At 38.1% G+C, this 16,661-nt stretch overlaps 2 pseudogenes; one reads left to right on the top strand and one right to left on the bottom strand.

The window, feature by feature from the left end:
* The first annotated feature begins 3,316 nt into the window (after window positions 1–3,316).
* LOC148917373 (uncharacterized) lies at window positions 3,317–4,160 on the top strand (annotated as a pseudogene).
* A 5,414-nt stretch (window positions 4,161–9,574) lies between these two features.
* Window positions 9,575–10,563, bottom strand: LOC148917374 (isoflavone 3'-O-methyltransferase 4-like; annotated as a pseudogene).
* Between the last annotated feature and the right edge of the window lie 6,098 nt (window positions 10,564–16,661).

Below are 16,661 nucleotides of genomic sequence, written 5' to 3' on the forward strand. Positions count from 1 at the left end.
CCATCCTTGTCTTTTATCATGCAGTTTCTTTGGCTTGCCAACTCAACCGGTTAATCGGCTTGCTTGGCAGCTTTCTTTGAGGCGGTTCGGTCATCATCCCAAAGTGCATAACGCTCTATTGTCGTGAAGACTTCTCCTAGTGTTTGGCAGGGAGAGATGGTCAGTTCGCGATACAGCTCACACTCAATTGGCAAGCCCCTTTTGAAGGCCGATGACGCGATTCGATCGTCACATCCAATGATGTTTGCCTTATATGCTTTGAACCTCTTGATGTAATTTCGGAGGGATTCATCGTACTTCTTGCGCATGTTGAACAGATGGTCAGGGTTCTTCTTGATTGTCCGGTAAGAAGTGTATTCTTTGGTGGAGACGTAAGCTAGCTCCTTGAAGCTGTTGATCGACCCGGATGGCGGTGTAGAACCAGTCTTGGGCTACTCCTAGCAAGGTCATTGTAAACACCTTGCACATCAGCTGCATCGTTGGCCTTGTAGAAGATCATGGCACTTTGAACCTGCTTTAGATGGCTCTCGGATCGAGAATCCCCCTTGAAATGAACGAATGAAGGAGTTGAGAATTTCTTTGGGGAGCACCTGCTCGATTTGGCGAAAGGCGTAGAGTTTGCTTGGTCCACCTCCTGCGTAGAGCATCTTCGAAATTTCCACCAATCTTTGTTACGGTCGGTCGTTTACGGGCTTCTCGACTTCCTCCGCGACATGGCTTGCCGATCACGTTGGCGACCCTCGTGATTCGGAGGGGATGGTTGACTTCCTTGTCGATTTGAAGAGGTTGACCTCCTTGTTGCCCTGCCCGTGAGGCGATTGAGCTTGCAAAGATTCCTCCACGAGTTGTCACCGCAAGTTGGTTCTTGAGCGGGTTAGTGAGCGTCGGTTGTTGCATTCGTCACACAATCGTGCCCCTTGTGAGCCCAATCTTGAATGGATCATCGATCGACTCAGTATGGCTTGCGATGTCGCGTCTTGTCACGGCTGATCTTGTTCTCTCCCCGCCACCGTCTCGATCGACTAGTCCGATCCTTAAAATGCTCGCCAAGTATGCTCGCAGATCCTTCTCTTCTCGCTATGGGCTCCAAAGTTAGGGCCTTGATTCAAGTTGATCTGCCTGAGAAGTTGGCCAATTAGGTTGTTTTGGTCATCGACCCTTTGCGCGAATTGATCAACCCTTGAATTAAGGCCCACTTGACTGCATAGGTCGGGTAAAGAGGTGTGGATCGGGCCCAATGACGTATGGGCTAGGGCTCCATTAGATGTGTACACAGGTGCATACGTCAAGTGTGGTTGCAAAGGAGGGAGTGAATGGATTTGCTCCAAGACTGAGGAATGGTCCGAGATGGCATTGAGGTGGTTACGAATGGCGGCACTATCATGGGTGGCGGCACCGGCACCTAGACCTTGCGGTTGCACGACGGAGGAGGCCACAGGGCTGTGTGGCTGCGCTGCAATTTCAGCAGCCACATGGCACTGCTGCTGCTGCGTTCTGGTTGCTATAGCAGTTGTTTGGAGAGGTTGCGTAGCTGACAGCATGGGCAGCCACGAGGGGCTGCTGGAGCGCGCTGGCAGCCATGGGACGCTGCTGGAAATCCCTGGGGCAGCCATGGGAGGCTGCTGAAACTGGCTGGGGAGCTGCTGGAACCCGCTGGCAGCCATGGGATGTTGCTGGATCTCACTGGGAAGCTGCTGGAACATGCTGGCAGCGATGGGAGGTTGCTGCAAATCGCTGGCAGCAGCTGTACCTCGTGGTGGCAGCGAGGCTTCGGCCTTTTTGGAGTGCGCCGTCGCCGTGGTTTTGCTCCTAAGGCGTTTGCTTCCAACCATGGTTGTTTGGAAGGCTTCGGTGGATTGAAAAAGTAGGTTTGGAGCACGCTTTGAGTATATCTCGTGCTCTCAGTAGAGATTTTAGACGTACCTCAACCCTTGTGCGTAGCCATCCTTTTATAGTGGTCTCGGAGGGTTAGGGTTTGGAGAAAAATAATCCTTGTTGGAAAAGGAATTATTTTTCTGATTTTAGGAGATTCAAATCAACTAGGGATTTAATGCGAATCAAATCCCTAATCAAGGCAAGAATCCCCAAATCAAATATTCCCCAAATGGAAGGAAATATTTGACCTAAGGTTTGCTTAAAATTAGGTTCCCACATTATCTTTGCAAAAATATCACTTGATTTCGAAGTTATTAATTCAACCACTTAATTAAATAGTTGTCATTTTAATTTTATTTTTGTTGGTTATAACTACATATTTTAATGTTTTTAATTTGTTCTGATCTTTTAAGTAAAATTCGTAACAAGCCACACAAGATGCCGATTACATCAAGTTATTTCGAGAATCCTCGAGAAAAGAAGACTGCCTACTATGTTCACTTCATTATAACTTCTCCCAAAGTGATGATGTATCAAGGATCAATTGTGAAATATATTGGAAAATATAGTTTGGCTTTTTGTGGAAGTAATGAGAAGATCCATGATATTAACAATGGACATTTTATGGGCCCAGTGAAAATGATTGCAAAGTGGGATCCAGTTATGAAGGAGCATATTTGATGTATGGATGATAAAGAGATTCATTATCATTATCTTAGTCATAAGATTCAAAATGAATTGATACTTTTGTTAGCTTTTGAACTCAAAAGTGCAATAATTAAAAAGATTGAAGAAGCTAAATATTTTTTTGTGATTCTTGATTGTACTCCAGATGCTAGCAACCAAGAACAAAAATGAGTTTGATAGTAAGATGTGTGGATGTCTCTACTAATCCAATAAAGACTGAAGAATTCTTTTTGGAATTTTTGCTTGTGAATGATACAACAGGACAAGGACTTTTTGAAGAGTTGCAACAACTTAAGCTTGATATTGATAATGTGAGAGGACAATGCTATGACAATGGATCAAATATGAGTGGGAAATACCAAGGTGTCCAAAGAAAACTTTTGAATGTAAATCCTAGAGCATTGTACACACCTTGTGGTTGTCATAGTCTTAATTTAACACTTTGTGTTATTGCAAACTCTTGTGGAAAAGCAAAATACTTTTTTGGAGTCATACAACGTATTTATACATTGTTTGATAATTCTACAAAGCAGTGGAAGATATTGAAAGATAATGTTAAACACTAAACTCTGAAATCATTGTTAGTTACACGTTGGGAAAGTCGTATTGAAAGTGTAAGAGCAATAAGATTCCAAGCTCCATATTTAAGAGAAGCTTTACTTCAACTAGCAGAAAGTGACGGTGACTCCAAAATAACAAGTGAACTAATTCTTTGGCAACATACGAACTTGGAAATTTTGAGTTCTTATTGGGGATGGTTATTTGGTATGATATGTTAGATGCTGTCAATGTAGTTAGCAAAAACTTACAATCTGAAGACATGCTTATTGATGTTGCTATTGATAAAGTGAAAGGGTTGATTAATTTTTTTTGAAAAGTATAGAGAAAATGGGTTTACAGAAGCTATGAGTACTGCTAAAGAAATTGCTATTGACATGGGAATTGACCCGGTGTTTCTTGAGAAGCGAAAAATTCGTAGAGAAATTTTTTTTTATGAGAATACTTGTGAGCCATCCCAATTAGTTCCTGAATTAGCTGAAGAAAAGTTTAGAATTGATTATTTCTTGTATTTAGTAGATCAAGCTATTGGTTCTTTACGGAGAAGGTTTCAACAATATCAAGAGTATGAAAATATTTTTGGGTTTTTGTTTACTTCAGAGAAGTTAAATTCATTGGATGATTGCGATTTGAAGAATAGTTGCAGTCATCTGGAAAGCATTTTGAAAAATGACAAGTTTTCTGATGTTGATGGGGAGGATTTATTTGTTGAGTTGAAAGTTTTACGGGAGCTTTTACCAAAAGAAAATATCGCAGCCACTGCAATATTAAATTTCTTGAAAAGATTAAATTGTTTTCCAAATACATTCATTGCATATAGAATCCTATTGATTATTCCTGTTACTGTTGCATCTGCAGAAATAAATTTTTCAAAATTAAAAATGTTAAAATCATACTTGTGATCAACTATGTCTCAAGAATGATTACACGGACTAGCTTTGATTTCAATTGAAAGTGAACTTTTAGAAAAACTTGATTATGAACATTTGATTGATGATTTCTCTTCTAAAAATTCAAGAAGATCAATTTTCAGACATTAGTATTGTACTGGCTGTGTTTTTTTTTTCTTTTGGGGAAAAAGCTCTCGTAATAGTTTTTTTTTTTTGGGTGAAGAAACGGGGCTAATGACCAACAAAGAAATTAAACAATGGCTCGAGGCCTACAAACTCCAAGTAAATCTTCACTAAGAAAGGACCTAATACTGTCAGGAGGGTCCTGGAAAGTTGACAGACCCAACTCAAGACATGAACCTAATTCAGCTAGTTTATCTGCAACCATGTTGCACTCACGATATACATGATGAATAGAACAAACCCAGTTTTTGTTTATATAGTCCTTGCATCCCCACAACATAGTAGCAAGAGGATGAAGGTCTTCCACATTTTTGTTAAGAAGGTGTACCGCGGTCGCTGAGTCAGACTCAAGCACAACTGCACTACAACCTATGTCCCAAGCAAGTTTTAGTCCAAGATAGATGCCCCATAACTCAGCTTCCAAGACTTGTCCTACACCAAGATTGACAGCAAAGCCTCTCATCCACTGCCTAGAACTATCCCATAGTACACCCCCAGCAGCAATGCGTCCATCCTCACCTTTTATGCACCTGTCGGTATTTATTTTAATCACTCCTTCATTCGGATATTGCCAAGAAAGCGCAGTGAGAGAGCGGATGGGTTTTCTAGTTTTTTCCATATTGGCCTGTGTCCAATCTGCAGCAGCCATAAGAAAGGGACCTTATAGGGGCACAAGGAGCTTATTTTTGTACCAAACATTTAACTTTATCAAATGGAAACATTTAAATTTTTATGAATTTGATTTCTGATTGTCATTACATATTTATTGATGGTGACTTTTGTTCTAAAAAAATTGTGTATGACATTAAGTTATGACAAGTTTTTATAGCATTTTCGTATTAGATTATGTGAGGCCCCAATTTAAGTTTCGCATAGGACCCTTAAAATCTCAGGGTACACCTGCAAGATGGTACGTACCAATTACCAAACAACTTTTCCAGAAGTGGTAGGTGTTGAGTGATTGAAGTAATGAATCGACCAGGACCCTGTACCCCTAGCATGATGAACACCTAAAATTATGTTATACGTGGTTGTACTTTACAAGCGTGAGACCTATTCATTTGTGAATTAGACAAAGGCTCTGAATCAAGAAGATTGACTACTTTGAATCAAGAAGATTGACTACTTTGAATCAAGAAGATTGACTATCTTTTGCTCTGTTGCAAATGCATGTTTTCATGCTAATCTAGTAAATTGGTTTGCGGATTTGCTATTTTAGAAAATGGTTTTTCGCACAGGGCCCTCAAAATCTCAGGGATGACCCTGCAAGGATGGTACGTATCAATTACCAAACAACTTTTCCTGAAGTGGTAAGTGTTGAGTGATTGAAGTAATGAATCGACAAGGACCCCGTACCCACCCGTAGAATGATGAACACCTAGAATTATGTTACATGTGGTGGTACTTTACAAGCGTGAGACCTATTCATTTGTGAATTAGACAAAGCTCTGAATCAAGAAGATTGACTATCTTTTGCTCTGTTGCAAATGAGTGATTTAAGTAATGAATCGACAAGGACCCCGTACCCACCCGTAGAATGATGAACACCTAGAATTATGTTACATGTGGTGGTACTTTACTAGCGTGTGACCTATTCATTTGTGAATTAGACAAAGGCTCTGAATCAAGAAGATTGACAATCTTTTGCTCTGTTGCAAATGCATGTTTTTCATGCTAATCTAGTACATTGGTTTTGCGGATTGGCTATTTTAGAAAATGGTTTTTCTTAATCTCTACTTAATTGGCTAATTTTGTATGAAATAAGGATATAATTTAAAACATCTTGACATTTTCATCAATATATCGCTAATTAACCACATGATTCATCTGAATAGTAATGTTACTTAAGATAATGAAATGATCATTTGACTAATATGAAGGTCTGCATGAGGAGTTCACATATAACATCCTCACTATAGAATTTCGCAAGAAAGCACCATTCATTTGTCACAAAGTACTTGGACACACACTAGGGCTAAAGGCTTAACGCTGTAGAGCCTTTTTGGCTAAGATATATAAAAAAATGCCCATCTTGTTGTAAAATGAACGGGATATGCTAAAATATTGAGTTGTACGTAAAGTAAATAAGACACAATATTTAACGAGGTTCGGCCTTGCCTATGTCCTTGGAGAACAGTAGCAGTAACTTTTCCACTATATAAAAGAATAAGGCTACAATTTTAGTGTTTACAATATACGTGGCTCACTGACTTTTCTCTCTGCTCTTTTTTTCTCTTCACTCACTCACCCTCTTTCTTTCCTTCCTTTCTTTCCTCTCTGCCTGCGCTCTCATTTCTTCTCGGATGGTGTGTGTGTCAAAGGAAGGGGGAAGCCTTATATGTAGGCAGAATTCTGTGGCTGCTTACTCATATTTATTTGGCTTCACGTGGGTGTTGGCAGACAAGCTTTACCATTATTTTTCTTCAATCAATTAGGTAGTGGGCTCTATCATTTTGGATTCAACATTCTTGACTTTACAACAAGTCTCAATTTAACATTTGAACTCTGTGTTTTGTGTCAGAAAAGGAAGATTAGAAAGATTTGTTTTACTCGTTGAGCAAAGCAGAATGAAAGATTTGTTCTACTGGATAGTTGATCTCTTTCATTGTCTTCTCTTAATAAATAATTTCCAAACCTTTAACCTTAATTAATCCCTGTTGTAGAGTAATTAAGTGTAATTCAATAAATTAAGGGGGTGCTGAACAATTAATTGATTTGATTCAACATTACCCACTAAATGAAAGTCGACTAAACCTTGAGATCGTTTTGCTAATATTTTTTGTATTATTAATTTAATACTACTAATCAGGACGCTCTGAGAGGTTCAACAACAGCATTAAGCATAAGAGATTATTGAGGGCTAAATGAAATGATTAAGCATGAGAGGTAGTCTTAAACAAATCCAAAGAGGATCGAGTGTTGAGGCCCCTGTCCCAGAATTTCAAAGAGGATCAAGGTAGAGTCATTATAGATTAACAGTCTCGCAACACAATTAACATGCTAAGTGCATGTTACATATAAGTATTTGTCTGACAACATAAATTTCCAAACAGCCGACCTCTTTCTTGTATACTTCTATGTACCTGAAAGATGGAGGGTTGGAGGGCCATTCATGCATGTAGTACTCCTCGAGAGGGTAGCAATGGCAGATGAAAAAACTCCTTGTTGATACATATGTGAACATTCTTCACTTTGTCAGCGAGATACATGTAACTATAGTACAATAATTTGTTTCCGCACCTTGTAATTTGTTTCGGCTATACTATTTATAAAAAATAATTATAAAAAAATACTCCAGTAAAGCCGTCCAGGTATACTATTTAAATAAAATAATAATAAAAATACCCGAGTATAGCAGCCCGGCTATACTATTTATTTTTAAAAAAAAAAGCGCCTAGCGATTAGGTCCCACGTGTCAAAACAAGTATAGTGGCTATACCATTTTTTAAATAAAAAGAAGAGGACTTGCCTAGTGATTAGGTGGCCACGTGTCAAAACAAATATAGCCTCACGGCTATCCTATTTTAAAAAAATAAAAAATACTCGCGGATAGCCATGCGGGTATACGATTTAATTATAAAAAAAGGGGCCTGCCTAGAGATTATTGCCCTTGTGTCAAAACAAGTATAGCCGGGGGGCTACACGATTTTTTTTAAAAATATAACCCACGTAACGCCGTGTGGCTATACTATTTAATAAAATTAAAACAAGAGGACCTGCCTAGCGACTACGAGCCCACGTCTCAAAACAAGTATAGCTAGGCGGCTATACATCAGTACAGCCGCCCGGCTATACTATTTCGAAAAAATTACTCGAGTATAGCCGATCGGCTATACTATTTAATAAAAATAAAATAAAAGAACCTGCTAGCGATTATTGCCCCAGGTTTCAAAACAGGTATCGCCGCCCGGCTAGACTATTTAAAAAATATATAATACCCGAGTTATAGCCGCGCGGCCGCACTATTGAATAAAAATAAAAAGGAGAAGACCTGCTGGCGAGGAGCCTAAGGATCCTATCCATCATCATGGGTGCCAATCTTGGCTGCAATCTCAGACGAAGATTTAGCTTCTCTGGATATGATGTCGAAAAAGCCAAGCTGAATTGCTGATTGCAGAGATATGGACAGCGCATAAGAACCCACCAGCTGCATGGCATAGCAGAAGCTTTCTTCCTCTTCCTTTGTAATTTAATCCTCAGGCTCAGATTTATTTTGGGATGGATTTTCCCCTCCAACGAAGAAGCCATTGGATTGGACTGTCTATTTTTACGTTCTGAAACTCATTGCTAGTGTAGTGATTAAACTACTAAACAGGTGACCATGTAACAATACTAAGAAAATAAAGATACAGCATGCAAAGCATTGAGAAATAAGCAATTACCATCACAAACTCAACAAAGGCAATGCGAATAGAGTGCTCATAGTCCCCTAGTAGCCTCGGACGACAAACCTGACTATTTCAACATTTTAGATTGGTATACACTTGTTTGTAGTTAGACATAAAACTTGGGTTTTCTCTAAAGTCAGGGAAAAAAAAAATATTTAAACGTATAGCTGAACGGCTATACTATATATATTTTTTTATACAGTACAGCCGCACAGAAAAAACTAGCGATTAGGCCCCAGTCAAAACAAGTATAGCTATACATTTTCTTTAAATATTTAAAAAAAAAAAATACCTTGGTATAGCCGGTCGGCTATACTTATTTTGACACATGGGGTTGGTGATTGCTAGGCAGGTCTTTTTTATATTTTATTCGTAACAAGCCACACAAGATGCCGATTACATCAAGTTATTTCTCTCTGTTCTCTTTTGCTCTCCACTCACTCACCCTCTTTTTTTTCCTTCCTTTCTTTCCTCTCTGTCTGGGCTCTCATTTCTTCTCAGATGGTGTGTGAGATGGTGTGTGTGTCAAAGGAAGGGGGAAGCCTTATTTGTAGGCAGAATTCTGTGGCTGCTTACTCATATTTCTTTGGCTTCACGTGGGTGTTGGCAGACAAACTTCACCATTATTCTTCTTCAATCAATTAGGTAGTGGGCTTTATCATTTTGGTCTCAACATTCTTGACTTCACAACAAATCTCAATTTAACTTTTGAACTCTGTGTTTTGTGTCCAGAAAAGGAAGATTAGAAAGATTTGTTTTACTCGTTGACCAAAGCAGAATGAAAGATTTGTTCTACTGGATAGTTGATCTCTTTCATTGTCTTCTCTTAATACATAATTTCCAAACCTTTAACCTTAATTAATCCCTGTTGTAGTGTCTTTAATTTCTCTATTCTCATACTTTCATATATACCATACTTTCCATATTATTTTTGGGCAACGATTCTTTGGCTTGGGGATTTCCATCCGACTGTGAATGTGCTCATAGCGGACCTTAAGCCGGCATATTGGGGTCGTATCTTGGAGTCTTGTAGACCGTCATTACCTGCACGTAAGGAGAATACAAAGGCTTTAGGACATCGTCTTTGACGTGCTTTCACTATACCAGACTTGCTTTCTTAATCTTAACTTATTCTATTTATTTATTTATTTGTCTCTTTATTTTTATTTTACTATTTAAGCTTTGTTTTATTTATTATTTATATCTAAAAGTTTGAATAAAAATTTTATAGAAAAGGAAAACACAATTTTTAATAACATGCTTTTCACAGCAGTGCCAGTATTTGGCATAGCTGGAAGTAGTTCTTCCACAACAATCACTTTTCCCTTGTCTGGAATAGCTTTGTAAAAATTCTTCAACAGCTTTAGGCAGTGTTCAACGCTCCAATTATGAAGTATCCACTACAAACAAATGTATCAGAAGACAAGTAGAACAGCTTCATATATATAGTTACCATTGTTAAACTAAAGAAGAAAACCAAAAATTTAATAAATGCTTGAGAAATTCAAAAATTACCTTCATAAAATGGCATCCCCACTTGGAACACTAGCAAACATGTCTCCTCCAACATGTTCCACAACTGCAAAAAAAAATTTAACTCCCATTTTATGCTGCACACTGCTTCCAATGAAGTAAAAACTAAGATTTCACATTGAATCAAATAAATTAAAGTCCTACCAGGATAGGAAGGGGCATGATTTACGACATGGGGCAAGTCGTAATTGATACCCCTTATATGGGGATATCTAGATGTGACCAGATTATGGGTCACTCAAAAGCCACCACCAACATCAACAAGTTGTGTGAGGTTCTTGTCTTGAAAACCCTTGTAGATGCGAAGAAGTTTCTTGATGACAATGATGTTGTGGTTAAACATTGCTGTGTTGAACACTTGATTAAACCTGGGGTCCAAACCTAGAAACTCAAAAGTTTGCATGCCATGGGTTAAATGGAATTCCTCCTTCAACAACTGCAGCTTTCATTTGAGACCTGTAGATTTATTATGTGTAGAAAGTTGGAGTTAGATACCGTATTAGTATTATAATTAGCACAAACTATGTGAGTTGTTTCTTTGACTTGGGGAACTTAATAAAATTTGAATTATATAGGGTATTTATAATTTTAATAGTTACTTCCCTAGCCAAGATCCCAGACTGACTTTAATTAATTATGGCATTTTAAGGAATGAGATTGTCTGTAAATTTGGGTATAATAACAGTGAATGTGTCTCCTTACACCCAAGTTCGATCATTCTCCCATAGTTTTTTAGTTTCTTCATTATACTAATTATATATATATATATATAATCATGTGTAATGCATGGGCCAGTACATTAATCAAACTTAAATAGATAAAAAGAGTCAAGATCGGGACACACAAAAAGCTACACTTCTTGACACACCTTAGCCTTTGGATGTTTCTTCATCCAATAGTTGAAAACACATCTGATATTCGAAGCTCATTTATTATTTTATTGGTGTCATTAACCCATTGCACACAGCACAAGACTATCTCTACATTAGAGCACCTCCACGCCAAAGGGTAAGGGCAAGGCATAGGCAAGACAAGGTTTGACACTATTCACATGAATAGTGGCAGCCTTCCCTTTTTGGTTCCACCCCAAAGGCAAGGGCAAGGGCAAATACTATTTCACTTTAATTTATTTTCGGTTGCCACATGTCACTATTTATTATAAAATTCTTGCCTAAAATTTCAGATAACATTTTCGGATAAAATTTTCAGATTAAATTTTTGGATAAGATTTTCGGTTGCCATGTGTCCATCAAATTTAATATAAGATTCTCGGTTGCCACGTGTCTTATTTCATATAAGATTTTCACTCTCTAAAATTGCGCCACGTGTCCCATGTTATATAAGATTTTCGGATATTTATTAAAGAATTATAATATCATATTTTAGATAAGATTTTCACCATCTTGCACCATGTGTCATCTCTATCTTTTCAATCCCTCTATAAAACTACACCCTTAACTCATACCTCTCACACCATATCTTCTCTATTCTTTCATTTCTCAGATTTTACAAAACACATTCTACTCTCAATGTCTAACCTGAGGAGGGTGTTGGATAGGCAAGAGCATGAAGAGGAAGAAATCAGGCGCAGACGTGCTGAAGAAGATCGTGAGGTCGTTGAAAAGGAGGAAGAAATGGTTGTAGCGGTATGTATGCTCAATGAATCAAGGCAACACCACCGTCGTCATGCCCCGAACATGGACAGACATAGGCAGTCTCGGGGTAAAAATCTCTTGGAATATTACTTTATTCCAAATTCGTTATATCATGTTTCTCATTTTCTAGAGAGATATAGAATGCAGCCTTGTTTGTTCCGAAAAATCATGCATGATATTTGCAATTACGACATAGAGTTCGTTCAGAAGTATTATGCTGTTAGGGTTTTGGGCCTTCTCCTGGAGCAAAAACTTACAACTGCTTTGGCAAAGAGATTATGGGAATCGAAAGGGCCAAAAAATATAATTTTGGTGGTTGTAGCTTCATTCGACACTTGGGTTTGGCATGCCTTCTTCGGAGTTGCCGGATCACAGAATGACCTCAATGTGCTTGGTTAATCCCCGGTATTCAACGATATCTTGAGAGGTCATTCCACCCAAATCACATACAGAATCAACAATACCGTATACTCAAGTGCATACTACCTCGCCGATGGAATTTATCCGAGGTGGACTACATTAGTGAAAATAATTCTGAATCCCCAATCCGAGAAGGAAAAAAGCTTTGCTACCTTTGAAGAAGGTTATAGGAAAGACGTGGAAAGGTGTTTTAGTATCTTGCAAGCTCATTGGGCAATTATCAGGGGTGTTGCTTGGATGCTTGATGAGGAGGTGTTGCGGAGCATTATGATGACTTGCATCATCCTCCATAACATGATTGTGGAGGATGAGTATGATTATGATGCTACAGAGGTGTTCGAACTCGATCCCATGAACACGACATTGACTAGAATTTATGAAAGGCCGATGGGAGCAAATGGACAATCAATGGAGCACGAACCGTTAATTCGGGATGGTCGATACAACAACCCCATGATTGATCGTTATCAGGAAATGCAATCTGCGTATGTTCACGAGAGACATTAAGTTGACTTGATCAAGCACTTGTGGGAGATGAAAGGCAATCACAGTGGATGAAGTGAAGTTTAATGCTTTATTTATAATTATGCTTTGTTTGGAATTATGCTTTTTTTTAATTATGCTTTGTTTTGTGTGTGGTTTGTAATGAATTAAGGTTTGTTTTTAATTATGTGAAGTTTTGATGTATAAAATGTTTTTGATAAATAGCTATATTTTTTTAATGCTTTCTTTATTGAATAAAAGGGACAACATACAAAAAATTAATACATATTGAATAAAAGGGAAACAATACAACACATTAATATATATGACAACTCTTTCAATACAACCTAATGGTTTTGATCATTTAACCAATCTGAGTTGCTAGGTCCATCGACATGGAAAAACTTTCTTCTCATAACATCCCTTCATTTTAGCTTCCAATAGGACTTTGTTTCAGGAGACATATGGCTTGTATCCATGGCCATGATTTTCATCTCTTTGTCCTCCATGTCATGTTCTTGTGCATGCTGCCTTTAAATTGCAAATGCTTCATGTCGTGCCTTGTCCGCTTCTTCTCTTTTCATGTCTCTCTCAATTCTCAGTGCGCCATTCCTAGCAATTTGCTCCAAAAATTGTGCACATTCATTGTTTGAAGTACTCCCTCTCTTGGCATTTGCCGTCTTTCTCCCAATAGGTCTCGGCTGACATTGGATTGGTGAGTCTTGATCCATTGGGGAGTCCAATGTCGAATTGGGAGAATCTTGGAGCGGCGTCTCATTCAACACAACCGTCGAACCGATGGAAATTATTTTTAAAAAACGACACACCTAATTAAAAAAGCGACATCTTATTGAAAAAGGTTTTCCTCAGAGTAAACTCTGAGCTCACAAACAATGGTAGAAGGTATGAATCCACAGACGTTGAAAGTAAAGATGACGGTTTAAAGAAATAGCCGTCGTTTTTACTCCGTAATAAACACGACCAAGTTTTCTCCGTCAAAAGAATCCACGTCGGTATATTACAAAATACGTATTAAATAAATGTACACGACAAGATAAATTTATCGACTTATTTCTTGTAGTGTACTCGGTATCTTTAACTCTTACCACATTGGTTTGTTCAATTAACGCTGTATAATAAAATTTACCACATCGTGAAGTTAAAATTACCGTCGTATTTATTCACTTTATATGTCTAACCTTACATCTAAAACGTCGTCTTAATAATTTTATTTTTTTTACTATTTATTTTGGTATCCTACAACGGTAGACCAACTTAATGACAAGAATTGAGAATAACCATGACGGTTTATATAGAAGACCACCGACAGAATCAGATTTTTCTGAGATCCAAGAGATACGTCGTGAAGTTAAAATTACCGTTGTATTTATTCACTTTATACGTCTCACCTTATATATAAACCATCATCTCAATAGTATTTTTTTAAACTATTTATTTCTTGAATTTTTTTATCCCACGTCTGTAGATCAACTTAATGACAAGAATTGAGAATAACCACTATGGTTTATATAGAAAATTGCCGACAAAATAAGATTTTTCTGAGATCCCAAGAGTTACGAAATCTTACCAGATGGAACTCTATTCCTCATCATAATCGGACCACAGAAAGACAATATTTTAGATGTTGATGATGTGTGTGTCTTCATGTCTTTGAGATACACGAAAGCACATACACATAAACATCCAAAAATTTACCTCCAAGATTTGACGAAGGCAGCCACAAATTTGCATTCAGATAGAAATTTTTTTGGAAGTTGATGATTTGTGTGTGTTTGTGTCCTCCAAATACACAAACGCAAACACACATCAACATCCAAATAATTGTGTTGGAGGTAAAAACTAGACAGTAGTAATTAGACCAACTTAAAGATGAGGAAGAGGATGATGAAGGTGAGGACCCTCGGTATGTGAGAGCATTCGGTAAGTACATAGGCATGCATACAGAAGACAAATGTAAGTGGTTCACCCGAATAATGGGGTACGTCCACGGAGAAGTATGTTCTCATTATGATAAAGACTGTATACATTGCACATAGGGTTAGACCCAAGGAGAGGAGGAAGAATGCTGGAGGCTGAAGGCGAGGGTCAAGGCGGAGGGCCGAATCTGATGGCCCAAGGCTGAGGGTCAAGGCGGAGAAGTATGTTCTCATTATGATAAAGACTGTATACATTGCACATAGGGTTAGACCCAAAGAGGAGGAAAGAAGGCGAGAAGGCGGAGGGTGAGGGCCAAGGCCGAGGGCCAAGGCGGAGGGTAGAAGGCTGAGGATTTGGCTGAAGGCAAATGATCAGTGGGCTTGTAAATTGGCTTAAGAGTAAGCCCATGAGGCCCTTATGAGCTATATGATGCCCTAGTAGCCTGTCTAACTCTCTCATTTATTGAAGGAGATGAGTCTCCATTTATAAGTAAGGGAGAGTCCCCTCTTTTGTGTTTTGTCGATGTGAGACTCTCCTCCCTTTTGTTGGATTGGCTTGGGAGTGCTTGGCCAGATATTGTACAAACAAATTGCCTCTAAAATTTGACGACTGCAAAAACAGATTTGCATTCAGAGAGACAATTTTTTGGACGTTGGTGATGTATGTATGTTTGTGTCTTTCAGATACACAAACATACACACACATCAACATCCAAACAATCGCCTCCTAAGAGGTGAGATAGAAGAAGTTGGAACCCTAATTGAAAACTGAAAATGAAAGAACTCGTGAAAAGAAACTCTATTAATAATGTCGATTGCTGACAAATTGAAGAAAAGTGTTATGGAAGTAGTGAGAGAGGAAACCAAAAAGATAGAGGCCAGGGCAAAGGAAAGTGTTAAGGAGGCAGTCAGAGCAGAGAGGGAAATTTTGTTGAAACAATTCAGTCAACTAATTCCCAACTTTGATCCCAACTTGCTCGGTAAAACTCCAACTACACCAATTTCCCCAATTCTTCCAATTCCTCAATAGCAAAGCCCAAAATATCCAATGTCTGACAAAGCAAGTTGCTCTAATGTGAGAGCCCTTGAATTGGATGAAGACAATCCCACGAATGATGCTGATGCTGATGCTCCTGAAAACCGTCAAGATGAAATGGTAAAATCTCTGACATTTGATTTTTTCTGATTTTTAAATTTTAAATAGACGTCGGGTTTTATTTTACAACACGTCGTCTATTTTAACCTAGACGACCTTTCTATTATGTAGCGACGTTATAACATTTACACAACGACTGTTATGTATTTACCGTCGTCTATAACCTCTACCCTGTCAGTATGTTATAGAAACCATCGTTGATATTAGAGCAACTCCACCCATTTGCCCTTAGCCATGGCAAGGAAGGAGCTAGGGCAGCCACTATTCACGTGAATAGTGGTTGCCCTTGCAAATAGTATTTTGTGTTTCCATTCGTTGCCCTTGCTAAGGGCAGTTACTATTTATTTTTTTGTTTTATTCACAAATTTTTTTACCTCAATAATTAATTTGGATAATATTTATGGATAAGATTTCCGGATTCCTACGTGTCAAGACTATTCATAATCGGATAAAATTTCCGGATAAGATTTTTGGGTTCAAATTTCGAATGAATTTCAAAATTCAAATTTCAGATAAATTTTTGAGTTCAAATTTCGGATGAATTTCAAAATTCAAAATTCAGATAAATTTAGGTTCAAATTTCGGATGAATTTCAAAATTCAAAATTCAGATAAATTTGGGTTCAAATTTCGGATGAATTTCAAATTTCAGATAAGATTTTCATCCAATCAAATCAAGCCACGTGGCATCTCTATCTTGCCAAATTTTTCTATAAAATCAGAGGCTCACCTCATACCTCTCACACCACATCTTTCAATATTTTCATTTCTTAGAGTTTAGAATTCATACTCCATTTATTCTCAATGGAAGAATATAGGAGATTCTTGGAGAGGCAAGAGAGAGAAAGAAAGGAGAGAAACTGTAGAGTCAATGAAATCAATGAGTTGCAGAGACAA

The sequence above is a fragment of the Prunus mume genome, linkage group LG5 (genome assembly GCF_029339155.1).
Source record: "Prunus mume cultivar Tortuosa linkage group LG5, ASM2933915v1, whole genome shotgun sequence".
Lineage (NCBI taxonomy): Eukaryota > Viridiplantae > Streptophyta > Magnoliopsida > Rosales > Rosaceae > Prunus > Prunus mume.